General features: G+C 33.2%; 1 protein-coding gene across 5 annotated transcripts in view; it reads right to left on the bottom strand.

Annotated features, from left to right (window-relative positions):
- RABGAP1L (RAB GTPase activating protein 1 like) overlaps window positions 1-14,284 on the bottom strand; it is a 697,071-nt gene that overhangs the window by 224,140 nt on the left and 458,647 nt on the right. The window contains exon 1 of one of the 5 annotated variants that reach the window (XM_031968376.1): window positions 10,218-10,244. The exons of the other annotated variants lie outside the window; for them this stretch is intronic. The gene's annotated coding sequence lies outside the window, so the exon portion shown is untranslated. Of the gene's footprint in view, window positions 1-10,217; window positions 10,245-14,284 lie in introns of those variants that run through there. 5 annotated transcript variants of the gene reach the window in all.

Here is a 14,284-nt window from a genome sequence, read left to right as displayed (position 1 = left end):
TACTCAAGTATCTTTGCCAGGAAAACCTTGAATGGGGTCACAAAGAATTAGACAGAAATGAAATGAATGAATAGTACCACATCTGTTAATTAGTACATGGTGCCTAGAACATAATAAGCATTTAATAAAAGTTTGATTTGGATAAACACAGCCTATGATCAAACTGGCTTTATGGACTGCCATGTCACAATTTCGACTTGTGGCACCTATCTATCTCTGTGTAATAGTAAATTCCAAGTTTTTTTTTTTTTTTAACTTGTGGTATTTCTATTTCTATATTTATGTCTATTAAACTTCAGCTTATTAAGTTTAACCCATTTATTACAGTATGTCAAGATCTTTTAAAATTCCAGTCCTAAAAATATAAATCTTTAAACATATCAGTAAGAGAAAAGGAGCAAATTAATGAATTGGATGTGCGACTAAAAAAAATTAGAAAAATAACAAATTAGAAATGTCCAATTAAACACCACAACAGTAATTCTGACAAGCCAAAAGAAAAATTAATAAAACTGAAAGCCAGAAAGTCAATGAATTAATAAAATTAAAGAGTTGACTTGAGAGGGAGGGGTTGAGAATACATAAGATGGATAAATCACTTGTTAATGTGATTTAAAAAAAAAACAAGCAGAAAACCAAGTTACCAGAATAAAAAAATAGAAATAATGAATGCTTAAAAAAGAAATTAATACAATTATAAAGAACTATTTTGCATAACCATGCATCCCCAAAACTGACAGTCTAAATGAAATGAGTATTTACAAAAGTATAAATTGCCCAGATTAATAAAAAAGGAAATACATATATTTAAATAACCCTAAGAAAAAAGAAAGGAACGAGCTATAAAAGTGCTCCCTAAAGAAAAAGGAAAAAACCCAACACCAAATTGACTTAAAAGCAAAGTGTACTAAACGTTAAAATTAATTCTAATACTATATAAGTTATTAAAATAGTAGGTGGAATCATATAAAATTCTAAGCAAAAATATGGTATTTATACCTAAACCAGGGAGCATTAAAAACAGAGAAAGGAAATTATAGATTAATTTCCCTAACGAATATTAATGCAAAAAAATTAATGAAATTCTAACACAGTAATTACACTATGACCTAGTAGAATTTTACCAGGAATACATGGTTAGTTCAATATTAGGAAAATAATAAGCATTATTCTTAAAAACAACAAAAACAGAATTATGCCAATAGACACAGAAAATTTTGACAAAATACAGTCCCATTCCTATTAAGTACATTACAAAGAATGGGAATAACTACAACTTTCCTTAAAATGATAAGCAGAATTTATCCAAAGCCAAAAGGAAGCATTATCTGTAATGGGGATAAACTTGAAGTTTTTCCAATAAGATAAGAGATGAAATAAAAATGTTCATTATCACCATTGTTTGTTACCCTATTTTATTCTAAAAATGCTACTTATAGCAATAAGACAAGAAAAATAAAAGAAGTATTAAGAATAGGCAACAAGGAAACAAAATTAACGCTTACTGCAAATGAGTCAACAAGAGTGGAGAACCTGAATCAACTAAAACACCAGTCAAAAAATTTAACAACTTTAGAAAAGTTATCATAAAAAAAATCATCAGCATTTCTATATATTACCAACAAAATTCAGCAAAAGATAAGAAAATTCCATTTAAAATCATTGCAAACAGTATAAAATATGAGGGAGTTTACCTGCCAAGACATACACAGAAACTATATGGACACAATTACTAAACATTTTTCACACAAATGTAGACAGATCTAAAAAACTGAAAAAATATTTATTGCCTACCTACCTATTGCCTACCTAAATTAATTTACTTATTCAGTGCCATAACAATAAAACTATCAAAGAATTATTATATAGTACTAGAAAAAATAACAACGAAATTAATCTGGAAGAACAAAAGGTTAAGAATATTAATAAAAAAGTGAACCAAGGCAGTCTAGTAATACAAAATCTCAAACAATTAAAAAGCAATCATCAAAACAATTTGATAGAGGTTAAGAAATAGAGTAGTCAATCAATGGAAAAGATTAGCTATATAATATATAGATGAAAATGGCCATAGTAATCTAGTGTTTGATAAACCCTAAAAATCCAAACAATTGATTATTCAATAAAAAAAAATGCTAGTAAAATTGGAAAGCAATTTGGCAAAAAGTAAGCAAAGACCAACATCTCCACTATACTAAGATAAGCTCAAGATAGCTATATCACGTAGACATAAAGGGTGATATAAGCCAATTAGAAGCATGGAAAAAATTGCCTTTCAGTTTTATTGATAAAGGAAGAGTTCAAAGCAAAGATAGATAGGATTACAGAAGATAAAATGGACAATTTTGATTACACTGAAATAATGAGTTTTTGCACACACACACACAAAAGCAATGAAATCAAAATTAGAAGGAAAATAGAAAGGAAAAATTTATAGTAAGTTTCTTTAATAAAGGTCTCATTTCTCATATACATAGGAAACAGACAAATTTATAAAAATAAAGAGTCATTATACAAATGATATTTGGTAAATAGAAATGACAATCAGTTTTCAGAAAAAGAAATCAAAACTATCAATTGTCATATTAAAATGCTCTAAATTAAATAATAGAAAAATGCAAATTAAAGCAACTCTGAGGCTGTAACCAACAACAGTAAATTGAGTAACAAGATAGAAAAGGGAAATTACAAACACTGGAGAGATATGGAAAAAAAAGGTACACTAATGAAATATTGTGGACTCCTGAGCTGGTCTAATCATTATGGAAGAACAATTCGAAACTATGTCCATCATGAATATCTGTCAACTCAACAAAACTACTACTAAATATCTCAAAGAAATGAAAGAATATGGGGGAAAATTCATATATACAAAAAATATTTTAGTAGCTCTTTTTGTGGTAGCAAAGAATTTAAATAGGATGACCATCACTTGGGAATGGCTAGGCAATTTATGTTATATGATTGTGATAGACTACAATTGTACTAGAAGAATGATGAGCAGGATCATTTCAGAAAAACCTAGAAAGGCTTTTATGCACTGATGCAAAGTGAAGTAAGCTAAACCAAAAGAGCACTGTAAACAGTAATGTTAATGGTAATGTTAATTAACTGTGGAAAACATAGCTACTCTGATCAAAACAATGATCCAATTTCAAAAGATTCCTAATAAAAAATGTTATCTACCATCAGAGAAAGAATTGATGAACTTGAGTAAGGATGGAAGCAGATATTTTTCTACTCTAATTTGGTTTGCTGCTGTTGTTGTTTTCATGGCAACATGGCTAATGTGAAATGTTTTGCATGACTTCATGCACATAACAGGAATATTTCTTGTCTTTTCAATGAATGGGAGAGGGGAGAAAATTTAGAATGGAAAAAACCCCAAATCCAATCTTTCTATTCTATGTATTAAACCATACCTCATGGCTTTGCATCATTTTTCTATACAGAATTACCAAACTAGTAGATGAAGAAAATGTGTTCATAAAGTATTCCATAATATTTCAAAATAGTATGGAGAATAATATGGAGAGAGAAAAAATGGAGAGAGATTTTAAGAATAAATTAAGAACTGGTTGAATGCCAAGGCTCAGAAATATTTGTTAAAAGTTCATGGGATGGTATGATCAACAAATCTGTAGATAACAAAAAGCTGGCAGGGAAAGTTAACACAGTGGAGGAAAGAATTAGGACCCAAAAAGATATTGAAAGGTTAGAGCATTAGGCTAAATCTAATAAGATGAAATTTAATGGAGAGAAATAGCTTCCACTAGGATTCAGAAAATCGTTTTCCCATATACAAGAAGAGAAAACAATGGTTCTTACCCTCTTGCCGCCTTTGAAGGAAAAGGCAAATAGGGAATTGGGGAGTGGAAAAAAAAAGAATAAAAAAATGTTTAAAAAAAAATATCTTTAAAAGGAATAGGCTATTTCAGGAGTTACTAAGGTCTCCCTTATTGCAGACCTTAAGCAAAGAATAAAATGCTACTTTTGGGGTATGCTATAGGAGAAATCCCTTACTGGTTATATCTGTCTCTATATGGCAAATAAGGTCACTTCCAACTACTCTGTAATGATGGTGTTAATAACAGCAGTAATGGTTATGATTTATTAAATCATTTTAAGATTTATGATATTATTACATACTTTATCTCATCTGATCCCCACAGCAATACTATAGAAGTACTACAGGTATTGTTATTCTGTTTTACAGATAAGGAAACTAAGACTGTACCCAAGAGGCTCATCTGTGATCATATTAAATATATCATAGTAAATGCTGGGGGTGGAATTTGAACCTATCTTCTTTGACTTCAATATTCTTCCATGGATCTGTGATTTCATTAATATAAGTCACAGGAAGTTACCTTCTTTAATAAAAAACATTTGAGAGATTTATGGTTCTGTTGTTAGGGGGAAAAAACCATGCTAGAAAGGATATACGTTTATCCTTTCAAGTATACATTAAAAATATTTTGCCAGTATTTGTTTTTGTTGAGTTAGGCATTTGGTGCATATTAGGCCAAAGGTCCCTAGTAGATCAAATTAGACTTTATAAGATTGTCTAGAAGGGATATACAGGAAGAAATCTAGGTCATAGAAAAGATAACTATTTTAAAAATCTAATTAAATGTCACTGGAAATTGATGTTTATTATTATTGCTTTGAATACACCAGAACGTTGATTACCATTGCCTTCAAAAATGCTTTAATTTCTGATACTTTATTTTCTATACTAGAAAAGGTCTTTTAACTTCTTCTAGACACAATGTGGACTTGGACAACTCCAATTTTCCTTGTCTGTTAGACTAGCTTACAGAAAAACAAATTATGGAGAATTTTCTCCACTAGAGGGTAGCATCACAGCACTAAAATTCAAACTTTTTTCCCTGAACAGCTTTGGATGAGATGCTGATGATAACTTTTCATAGTTCTTCATTTTATCTATTGGATTTAAATGTAATTTTTTATTATTAGAAATTCTGAAATAGAAGATCTCTAGAGGGTAGTAGATATTCCATGATATCATAAACTACTGCAACCTGGAATTAGACACATAGTTTTCTCAAATGAAAGATTATTTTCAACAATCTTAGCACATATCCATTCCATAAGCATTTGCATATCAATTGTGCATCTATTCTTAGGTTATATGCTCAGGGAATATAAAAGTAGACTGTGCCAGGCCCAGCTTGGTAGGAATATGTAATGTCATTAGGGAGACGAATCAAATGAAACAAAATACGAACAAATCAAAATCACAAGCAACTAAGCATCTATGTGTCCGTGGTATAGGCAGTCAGTGAAGATGGGAATTGAGTTAGTTCATGCAGGAGAAAAGAAAGTACATTTTTCTGGAATGTAAAAACTATTAGGTTATGGTCAAAATTAGATTTTCCAATAACCACCTGAATGAGAAATGAAGTTTATCTGTTCCCACAAAAGATAACCTCAAAAAACCTTTCGCTAAAGGACATTTCAGAATAATAAATTCTTGAACTAAGAAAACATACTGTTAAATGAGATGTGTACATAGCCAGTCTTCTGATTAAATCTTCTAAATATTTGACTGTTTTGGATTTTTTTTTCTTGTATGTACTCAATATATATGTTAATCTAGAGGTTCCCAACCAATGGACTGGGAAAGGTAATGCAGAAAGAGCTTTGGCCTTGGAATCAAGAGCTGGGTTCTAGTTTCACTTACTAGAAACAACCTATATCCCTGGGAAATCATGTCCCTTCTTGGGGCCTCAGTTTTTTCACCAGTAAAATATATGTGATTCTGATAGAATCTTGCTTAAACCAGACAGCTCTCTAAACTAGTACTAAATTAGTATTGCCATTACTATTTTCTCCTTGTTTTTCCCTATCCTACCCCTCACCATGGTTTGCTGAGATGACACCAAATTTCATTCCCAGTCTTAAAACTGTCAATCTTCAGCCTCAATTATATCCTCTCCCAACCCCAGACTTTAGTATCAATCTCCCCCTACAGCCATCCACTGAAAGGTTTATTTGTGAGTACTGTCAGAATCACAAAGCTCTAATGAAGAAAGGTGATGATGACTACTGGTAGGCACTGGCCTGATCAATTTAATAATTAACAACAAACTTGAAACACTATGACTACACTATTTACTTCTGTCAGTCTCACTATAAATTATGGCAGATCCTGCTTCTACAAACTCCTAAAGGTTGCCAGGTTCCAGGTTTCTCCCAAATAGATGTTAAGGAAGAATTAGCAGCCATGAGCTGCACCACTGAAAATAATTTTTCTACAAATGTTTGATAGTATCTTGGTGCATGCTTTTGGTTTTGCTTTCTTTCCAATTTCTTTGCCAAGACTAAAGTATTGTCCTGAATTTTGCATAAAATTTGAAAAGCTAACTTCTGGATAATTACTAGCACTAGGATTCCAACAAATCGCCAAGAAAAATAAAGGCACTACATGATTTTATTCACTACTGATACAGAAGGAAAAGGGACAGTCTGTATCTCATTACTCAACTTTAAGAGTAAAAAAGAATCTATCCAATGATACTGAATCAAGTCAATATGTGTAAGGAGGGAGAAGAAGCCAAACCTTGGATTAATTATCAACCTGAAAGCTAAGCAGAAGCTGATGTTTTAAGCTGATAAACAGCAAAATTCATGCAGACTTGAAGGAAAACTTGCAGTCAAGTGTGCAGCTTGAGAGACAAAGAAAACAAGCAATGTTTCCTTTTCCTTAAAAAGAAGAAGAGACCTTAGGAAAAATGTGAGAAAGAGGAAGAGGGAAAGGAAAGAGAGAAGAGGGAGAATGAGAGGAAAAAGGGATGAAGAGAGAAGGAGATAAAGACGAAGAGATATAAAGGGAGAGGAGGAGGATGAGAAGGAAAAGATAAAGGAAAGGAAGAAGAAATGAGGGAGATGGAAAGGGAGAGTGCAAAAAAGAAGAGAAGGGGGAAGGGAAAAGAAAGCAAAAAAAATCACAACAAAAAATGAGTAATGTGTTTCAGAGAAAAAGAAGTAACCAAATGGGAGAAGATATAGAAAAATGAGCAACATCATGAGGGCTGTACATGGAAAGTGAGGAGAGGATTTGTTGAGAAGTAGCTGTCCCCAACTCTGCCACAGTTGCTTGGATGATCCGTAGAAATTTGTATGTTGATTATATGAACGTATAAAGTCTTTTTTTATTAAAGTTTTTATTTTCAAAACACATGCACAGGTAATTTTTCAACATTGACCCTTGCAAAAGCTTGTGTTCCAAATTTTGCCTTATCCTCACTCCCTCCCTTAGAAGGCAAGTAATCCAATATAGAACATATCAAGTCTTTTGGAGTTTTATCTTCTTTGCTTTCTAAAACTATTTTGCAAATCCAGCCACCTGAATCTTAGAGCATAAGTGTCTAATTGGCTGGCCCCAAGGAGAAGTTTTGCATTCTGCTTTTTCTAATTCTATAATCTGCCTTTTAAAAAAAAAATTACAAACCAGCTGTATTTTTAAAATTCAATACTATTTTTTTCAATTACATGTAAAGAGAGTTTTCAACATTCATTTTTGCAAGATTTTGAGTGCCAAATTTTTCTTCCTCCTTCCCTTCCTTCCCTCCTCCCCAGGACAGCAAGCAATCTCATTTAGGTTATACATGTACAATCATTTTAAACATTTCCATATTAGTCATTTTGTGAAAGAAAAATCAGAACAAAAGGGGAAAATCACGAGAAAGGAAAAGCAAACAAAAAAAAAAGTGAAAGCAGTATGCTTCAATCTGCATTCAGTCTCCATAGTTGTCTCACTGGATGCAGATGGCATTTTCCATATGATCTGGCATTTAAATCTCCTCCTTTTTGGCTAAGAATTACACAGGGAAAGAGTGTTACATAGGAGAACAGCTTTAGAGAGATTTGATACAGAACTCGAACTATATACAAATCTTGGAATTAGATGACTTCATATTAGAAGATAATGAGTAACAGATTTAGAATTTTAATATATTCTAGAGGCCGGCTAATCTACCCCATTCATTTGAAGTCTGAAGGAGCAAGGGGCTAGCAGTGTTACCCAACTTGCTCAGAAGTCAAAGAGGTAATAAGTAACAAGAGTTCAAGGGCAAGTCTCCAGATATCGCTGCTCTTTTTACTATATCTTGATGCTATAAAGTTAATACACTTTAACTTAAAAATGACAGAGATGTCTTTTAGTAGTTAGATCTCACCCAAAAGGCAAACTCTAAGGGTCAAGATTTTAAATCTTTTTACAGCAACAGGCATTGTATTATGTATGCCAGGATTAACCAACACAAAACTGGAATTGAAAGTGAAAAGATGCCATGATGAATTTTAGCTTTGCCACTAACTAATTGAATGACTTTCTCCTGAATCATTTAATCTTTTTCGGCCTCAGGTTGGGATACTTAGCAAAATAAAATGCTCTCTACACTATGATTACAATTTTTTAAATGTGGAACTATAATTGGTCATGCAAAAATTTAGTCACTTTGTTTAAAAGAATCAAACTTGACAAAATCAAAAGCAAGGAGACTTATAAGCCCTATCACTATGATGGAAAAAACACTAGATCCACAGTTAAGACCTGGATTAAAACTGCCTTCAGCTACTAGCTGCTGATATAACTATTATGGAACTCAGTTTCCTTATCTCCAAAATGACAAGTTAGGACCAAGAGATCTTTATTGTCCTTTTCAGGCTCCATAGCTAATTTTCATAAAATGAAGGATAAAAGATATTCTAATGAGATTAATATTAAGCAAACAAAATTTTAAACTGAAGTACACGTTTTGTCAAACTTGAAAAAGAGAAGCATGAAATCTGAGTACAGAATATCAGACTAACTCTATCTTAATGAGTATAAATTCTGAAATTGGATCACCAGCTTCTGATCATGTCATTTATAGAGTGCTTTAAATTTACAGTGCTTCACATATATTCTTTCATTTGAGTCGCAATATCCTTGTGAGGAAGACATATTCAAGATATTATTAAAAATAGTGAGGTGACACAATGGATAAAAAAGAATTATCTGAGTTCAAATACAGGCTCAAAATTTTATTAGTTATATCACCATAGGCAAGTCATTTAACTTCCCTCAGTGTCATTTTCTTGATTTGTAAAATGGAAATAATAACAGTATTTACTTTCCTGGGTATTTTTGAGATCTAGCAAAACTCTACATACTTTAAATGATAATGATGATGATTTCATTTTGCATATAAGGATTGGGGGGGAGCATAAAAGGTTTCAGTGACAATGTCATACAGTTAGTAAGGTAGGATTTGAACTCAAGTCTTCCTAACTCCAAATCTAGTACTTTAGCAACACAGTGATGTAATTTACATTTTATAAAACAAATGGAAAACTTCTTTGGTTCACCACATATCAACATTCCCCTGTAATGATAGCCAAATGGACTCATGTTTCTCAAGTGAGTAATAATACCTTCCTACTTCCTCACTCAAAAAAAAAAAATCTAATGCTTAAATTAAGAAGGAAATTATTATTAAGTTGTAATTAAAAGGAGAAACAAGAAGAAATAATAAATGCTAATCAAATATTCTCATGAGAAATTAATTTTCCTGACTCCTAAAAACACTCCTGGGATTGGCAAAGCTATCATGATTTTTTACTTTTTTTCATAAAGTACAAAGAACAAATAAGGACAGTTTATATTGTACTTTTTTCACTCACACTATTACAGAAGAAAATGACCTCTTAGCACTGAACAATAATAATTATCCATTTTTTTAATAGAGAAGACTAAATTACTTTCAATGGATTTTTGACTAGGAATCATGATTTATATGTCAAAGTTTTTTCATGGATTAATTCCTAAAGGAGTAAAGCACACATATTTCAGGAATAATTACTCCACTCCGCATTTATTGTTTTCCCTGGTTTCAACACCATAGAACAAGATGTCCCTCCCAGGTTAGGCTCATGAGCTCTCTCTTCATTCTGTTGACTCAAGCCTTGACTGCTACCATCTTGCTTAAAGCCTCATCTCTTTTCTGCAGGGCTGGTGGGTAGAGTACTAAATCCCTCCCAATTCCTGTGTCTGAGGCCAGATTTCAAATCAAAATTTCCTGATTCTAGGATGTGTGCTCTATCCCCTTAATCATTTCTGTCTTTGTGCTCCATCATTTGAACTATTTCTGTCCTTACGGTAAAAGGAGCAAAGAGTGAGCAATCGGAAGATCTTGCTCTAATTTTACCTCGTATAGGAGGTATGACTTAGTGGACTAAGTAATCTTCATAGTTCCTTCCACACCTAAAATTCTATGACTTCACATCAAATGGAAATTCAATGAGTCTGTGAATCCGGTTCAGGCTGCTTCTTCTAAAAAAAATGGAAAAAGAGAAGTATGAAAGGCATACAGTCCTGTTGCGAGGTTTGTTGATTGACAGACTAAAAGGGCTCCTAAAAACCACCAAACTTTTTATTTTACACAAATGAAAACCAAGGTTCTGAAAAGTCAAGGAACTTAGTTAAATTCTATAAAAGTGATAGAACTCACCTACCCTCAGAGGCAAGTGGCAGAATTGGAACAAAAAGTCAGATTCCTCTGAATCCAGTACTAGGATCCCTTCAACAATTGGAAATGTTAGGTGGGATCTAACATAACGCGACTTGGAAAATATAGGCAAAATGTCTGATGACACTCTATACTCTTGACCTCTCAGGAAAGCTATTAGAAACTACAAGTTAAACAGTTAAGCAAAAATAGATCAAGAAACTTAATTTATAAAATGAAAGAGCAAAAGTGATATGCTCACAGCTTGTTCTAAGCATTGGACTATTGGGTGAGTTCTATTCATTTGGGCCCTTGCATACATTCCTTATTGCTAGTCAGAACTTTTAAAATGGCTTCAGGAAAGAGAAAGTCCAGTAGGGACTTGAAAGGAAAAGACTGACAATCTCACAAATCAGGCTTCAGGGGAGAGGAAATCATTTAATTTCCAACTTCCATTTTGAGAAAGAACAAACAGAATCACATGACTAAATAGGATATCTAGATGTCATTTGTTCCATCTATCCTTCCATTTGGGAGAGCAGAAACCATGCCAATGTAGAAAGACCTTGAAGATAACCACAAAGTTGATTCCATAAGCTTCTCCCATTCCGGTGTTTTAAAATCCTTACTCTAATGAATGATCTGCCTTTTGTCTCACTGACTTCTCTTGCTGCAGTTTTTAAAACTCTTTTCCCTTTTCTGTCCTCAAAGGAAAAGCAGAACAGCTGCTAGTAATCCTTCATGTACTGGAAAAATTCTTTTCAAGGAAGCATCGTGAGATAATAATAACTTACATTGGTGTATCAGTTTAAGGTTAACAAAGCTTTACATTACCTTATCTGATCTTCACAATAACTTTGTAAAAATCAGCAATAAAAAAATAATTATCTTCATTTTGGTGATGAGGAAAGTGAAGATCAAAGATATAAAGTGATTTGGTCATGATCATATGGATTTTTCTGACTCCAGTCCAAGTTCATTGCTCTTCAAATTAGGAAATCCTAAATCTCCAGCAGTATGAACTTGAGCATCCCATTCACTTTTTCTGAACCTCAGTTTATTTTCTAAAGAAAGACAGTAATATCTATTTCAGAGGTATTATGTAAGATCTCCAATGAAAAGATTATGTGCATAAAGCCTAAAAATTATTTAAATGCTAGTTGGTATTAAGAAATACTAATTCCTTGCATCTGTCTTTATACTTACTAGATTCTCCATTCTTTGGGAGGAAAATATATATATATATATATTTTTTCCCTCTACAAAACATTTATTGCCTTCTCTACAAAACATTAAGCTATGGAAAGCAAAACTGATTTCATTTTTTGACAAGATGACTAGTCTGGCAGTTGAGAAGAACTAAAGATAGAATGCAATAAACTTAAATGATTTTGTAGAGATTTTTAACAAAATCTTTTGCTTTCTCTCTGGAGGAAAATTAAGAGATAGGAGCTACCTGCTTATAGTTTGATAGATTCAGAACTAGTTGGTCAACTGACTCAAAAAGTGCTGACTGATGGGTTAATGTCAAGCTGAAGGAAGGTCTCTTGTGTAATGCTACAAGGTTCTGATTTTGGCCCTGTATAGTCTAACCTTTTTTGTCAATGCAACAGATGAGGTATGCATGGTGCACTTATTAAATTTTAAGATGGCACAAAGTTGAAAGGCATGGTTAATAAGCTGTGTGTGAGAACTGGGATGCAAAAAGATCTCAGAAAGTTAAAACAAGTTATAGATAATAAGGGAAAAAAAAGAAATTTAAGTGAAGTCCTTCATTTGTGTTTAAAAAAAAAAAACTGATCACACAAGTACATGATGAGGGAAACAGCTAAACAAGGATTCATGAAGAGCTGAAGATTTTCATGGAATGCAAATTCTACTGAATCAATAATACATGAAACATGGCAGAATTTCAAAAAGTTATTATAAGATATGATATGAGCTTGAATCATGACTCTACCACTTTACCTATATAATTTTAGGAAAGGCACTTTCTCTCTTTGAATCTCAATTTCCAACTCTAAAACAAAGGTTCTCTCAGCTCTATAGAGTCATGATCCCATGATTCTATGGTCCATTAACAGAAGCATAGTATGCAGAAGCAACACAGTAATAGACCTAAAGTGATCAATTTGGTCCACCACCATTTTGAATACTGTGCTTAGTGCTGCACATCATTAAGGATAGTGGTGAGAAGGAATATATCTAGAAGGGACTTTATATCATAGCATACAACAATTAAATGAGAGGACATGGCATAGTTAGCCTAAAGGAGTCTTAGGAGAAACATTCTAATTACTGTCAAGTATCTATAAAGCTATATTATGGAAATGTTATCAGGCTTATTTTGCTTGGCCCTAAAGAACAGAATAAGGAATAATTGATGGATGTAATAGAGAAACATGTTTAAGCTTACTGTAAGGGAAAATTTCATAACATAGTTTTGCTAAAGTAGAACAGACTATCTTAGAAGTTAAACACCCCAACTCGTGAGCTTTCAAATCAAGGGTTGGGCAATTAATTGGAGGCAAGGTTTCTTTTCAGGTAAGGATTGGACAAGATGACTTTAAACTTAAAACTCCTTCCAATTCTGAGATACATTGTCTGAGATTAATAGTAATAATATTCTATTACTCTAATTTATGAAAGAACAGGAAAGCTTATCTACTATACTTGGAGGTTTAGAGCTTATTGTCTACTATGGACTTTTAAATGCCTGTTACATTTGTACAGACATTTCATTTGAAAATTTTAAAAAAAGCAAGTGTGACTGCATGAATTTTAAGATTTTCTTCAACACTATCTGTAATTTTAGGATTCTGTATCAATGACTTTGCTAAAGGCAGAGATGGCCCAATCATCAAATAGGGAGACAATTCACACCTGAAAGGATTAGCTAAACACACTGGATGAGAGAGTCACAATCCAAAGAAATGTGAAAAGACTAATGCTGAGCCTAATCTAATAAGCAGAAATTTAATGATGACAAGTGTAAAACACTTTGACCTTATAAATGGATCATCAAATGTATGAAGAAAAGTACAAAATGAAAAAATGCTGGGGTGAAAATGATGTAAACTTTGGGAGCAAATGACTACTCCATCCTAGAATATATAATAGGGAAAGAGGAAATCCAGAAATTGCCTGACATGCACTTGAGATTTCAGGAAAGTAGATTCCATTGAGTTCAAGGGAAAAAAAAAAGATTCCCATGGATTAAAATGCTTCCAGGGAAATTACATTTAGAGGGATGGAATATGCTCAAGAATTAAATTATGAAGACACAAAGAAAAAAATCCAATGAAAAGAAAAAACAGAATTTGTCTACTGATATGCATACAAAGGGAACTCCATACATTTAAAAAGAAATAGCCAGGTAAAAGAAATAAAGCCTGGTAAAAAGATGATTATGAGCAGGTGACCCAGTCCTATAACAACTGTGTCAGAAGTGCTAAAGTTCACAATGAGCTGAGAATTAGGAGAGGAGGGAAAGAGGGAAAGATGGGGAGAGGGAGAAGAGAGGGAGAAGAGAGGTAGGGGAGAGGGAGAGGAGAGAGAGGAAATGGAGGGGAGAGGGAGAGGAGAAAGAGAGCAAAGGGAGGGGAGAGGGAGAGGAGAGAGAGAGGAAAGGGAGGGGAGAGGGAGAGGAGAGAGAGAGGAAAGGGAGGGAGAGGGAGAGGAGAGAGGGAGGGGAGAGAGAGTGGAGAGGGAGGAAAAAGGGAGAGGAGAGGGAGAGGAGAGGGAGGGGAGAGGGAGGGAAGAGGGAA

The sequence above is a fragment of the Sarcophilus harrisii genome, chromosome 4 (genome assembly GCF_902635505.1).
Source record: "Sarcophilus harrisii chromosome 4, mSarHar1.11, whole genome shotgun sequence".
NCBI lineage: Eukaryota > Metazoa > Chordata > Mammalia > Dasyuromorphia > Dasyuridae > Sarcophilus > Sarcophilus harrisii.
The sequence above is the reverse complement of the archived record's forward strand: the minus strand, read 5'-3'. Positions and strand labels throughout refer to the sequence as shown.